The sequence below is a fragment of the Cynara cardunculus genome, unplaced genomic scaffold (genome assembly GCF_001531365.2).
Source record: "Cynara cardunculus var. scolymus isolate 2C unplaced genomic scaffold, CcrdV1 Un_Scaffold_835, whole genome shotgun sequence".
Classification (NCBI taxonomy): Eukaryota; Viridiplantae; Streptophyta; class Magnoliopsida; order Asterales; family Asteraceae; genus Cynara; species Cynara cardunculus.
In genome coordinates, this window is record NW_020200629.1 from 3,141 (window position 1) to 6,257 (window position 3,117).

A 3,117-nucleotide genomic window follows, 5' to 3' on the forward strand; every position below is an offset into this window, starting at 1 on the left:
TTAAATACTTTACAACAACGACAGTTAACTGTCAATCTATTAACGGTGCCACAATTGACCTATAAAAATATAATACTCAATTTGTTACATCTTATGGTGTATTTTTTTTCTCACACTATTGAATAATAAATGTACAAAAACACATACACACATTCATATTCTCTCTCTCTCTCTCTCTATATATATATATATATACATGTATATATAGAGAGAGTTTGGTTCAAATGTTAACCAATATTATTGTGTTAACTTTATTAACCAAGCTCAACCAATGAAAATCAATCTTTTATTTAGGTTCACATACATCTCATATGTTAATGACAAGGGTAATTAAGTAATTTTACCATTTTGTGTAACTCCCATATCATTAATTGGGAGTTACAAAAATATAAAAATCCCATAATTGATGATGATTTAATATTGATCTTGTTTTTTAATTTGTGATTATTTTTGAAATTTGATTTATTAATCTATAATGTTATTGAATTTGTGATTGTTAAAGGATTTCTGATAGTAAAGTTTTCGATATCGTCCAAGCTAATATGGATAAACCCATTGGAAAACAGATCGACAACAATGGGAATGAGAAGGTTAAAATGGTTTACGATGACAATTGGACTTCGAGTTCCGGAAGTGAAGACAATGATCAAAGCGTTTGTATTGGTAATGGATTAATATGATATTGCATTCGTTTTAATCGACAGTTCTCACCTTTGATAGTTCTCACTTATCTTGCAAAAAAAGGTGACTGCAGCTGACCTGTTGAACAACTTCTGTATATTCAGGAGCTGGCTTTGTTAAGATATTCAATCAGTTTATAGTGAAGACATATGAAGTTAACATATAATGCATTAGATGTTCATATGAAGACATATGAAGACATAGGGACACACACAGACATATGAAGACATATGAACACATCAGAAACCACATAGCCTTAAATGTCGCGATTCATAAGTGCTCATGTCTATTCAAGTCACTAGGTGTTCATATGAATCCATATACACACACGCAGAACATGTGAAGACATGTGAGCACGTATGAAAACACACAACCCTAGATGCATTGGTTCATACGTATTCATGTACATACAACAGAGTTGACTCATGAATATACAGAAAATGTTCATACGGTTCACATGTTGTTCATACGGTTCACATGCTGTTCATATGTCTATATATATATATATATATATATATTTGTGTGTGTGTGTTTCTGTCTGTGTGTGTTCATATGGTTTTTACATTAACAAAAAGAATGAGATTTTTTGATTTTGTAACTCACAATTAATTATATGGGAGTTACATAAAAAAGAAAATTACTTAAATACCCTTTTTCCCTTTGTTCACATATGTTTTTTGAAATTGTAAATTTAAAAAATTAATTTTTTATCATGATTAATCAAACCTTTTATTGTAAGAATCAATGACCAATATATTGGTTAACAAAGTTAACACAATAATTTTGGTTATTATTTAAACCAACCCCTATATGTATACATATATATATATATATATATATATATTTGAATCACACGGGTTATATGTGCATCAATTAAAATAATTCATATGTGAATTACACGAGTTCACATATTAATATATAGTTCATATGTGAATCACACAGATTCAAATATGAATCATTTTGTCGCTTATTTGTAAAAGTTATGAAACTACCCCCTCAATTTGTCGTATAGCCGCAAATTTTGACCAGTCAAAGCTTCAATTTTTGACCAGTCAAATCTGATCTTGACCGTATGAAGGATATGATCACTTCTTTACTTCTCAAATATATTCCACTTTCCAAAATAACCTATGACTATATATTAAGAAAAAAAGGATAAAATGAATAAAAAGGACACGATAAATAGTTAGGGAGTCAAAAAGTACTTTTGGGGATAGAGGGACTTATAAGGGTAAATTGCATGAAAAAATAACGTACTTTGTTCTAATTTCTATTTTAGGTAACGTACTTCCAATACATTCATTTTGATACCTAAAATGTGATATCATAAAGATTTAAGTATTTGCTTACCGGTTTATCCATTAACCGATTACTGCTATACTAACGTGGTAAATGATGTGACTTACAAGTCAACATTATCTGATGATGTGGAATTATATATGAAATTGTTTTTTTTATCATTTTAATAATAAAATTTATTTAAAAGTTTTCTTTTTATTATACAAGTGATAAAAGCATTAGTACCAAGAATTAAAGTATGCATGTGCTTCTTGGTTTTGAAGCTCTTTGGTCATCTTCAATGCTTCTCTCTTGTTCTTCATTTCTATTTTCAAAATCAAAATTTACATAATCCATACATAAACTTGATAAATAATATTGTCTTGTATGTTACATCATTATAACGCTAATCAATTAAAAATTATTTTTTTGTATTAATTTTTTCCTATCAAATTTAAAATTTAAGATATTGTTTTATAATGTGATAGTTTCACGTTGTGAAACTTTTGTCCGTATATTTTTCATTTCACAAAGGTGTTGGTGCTTGATTGGTTTGAGCTTGACTCCAAAGGTCAAAAGTACCAGGAGGTCTCAGGTTCAAATCCAAGGAGAAATAAGAATCCCCTTGTGACCACAGAGGTTCAAATGCAATGACTTCGGGCTATCTGCAAAGCAGGTGGTCACCCTAGGATTAGTCAGCTCGCATAGCGGGTTGGATATCTAGGTTAATAAAGAAAAAAAAAAGGTTTCACGTGGATTTTTTTTCACCATATGAACACAAACAAATGTGCATAATAGCTAAAATAATAGTCTTGATAAAAAAATATATCGGTTCATTCAGATTTGCAATTTTTTTGTAGTTCTTATATGATTATTATCATATATATATATATATATATATATATATAATATGGGAAGGAGATTAAAATCCACAAGTGGTGTTTTAAGGGACCACTCTTAGTGACAAACCTTTAAGCTAAAGCATGTTTTCATGTCTCTCCCTTTCTCCCTAATGGTGTCCATACTCTTAAACTATTAACTAGTATTCAATCACCCATTTTGTATCTCATGGAAACGATCGTTTTCTGCTAAAGAGTATAATGCAGACGTGTCCCCACTTTATTAGTCTCACAATCATCATACAAGAGCATCGTTCTT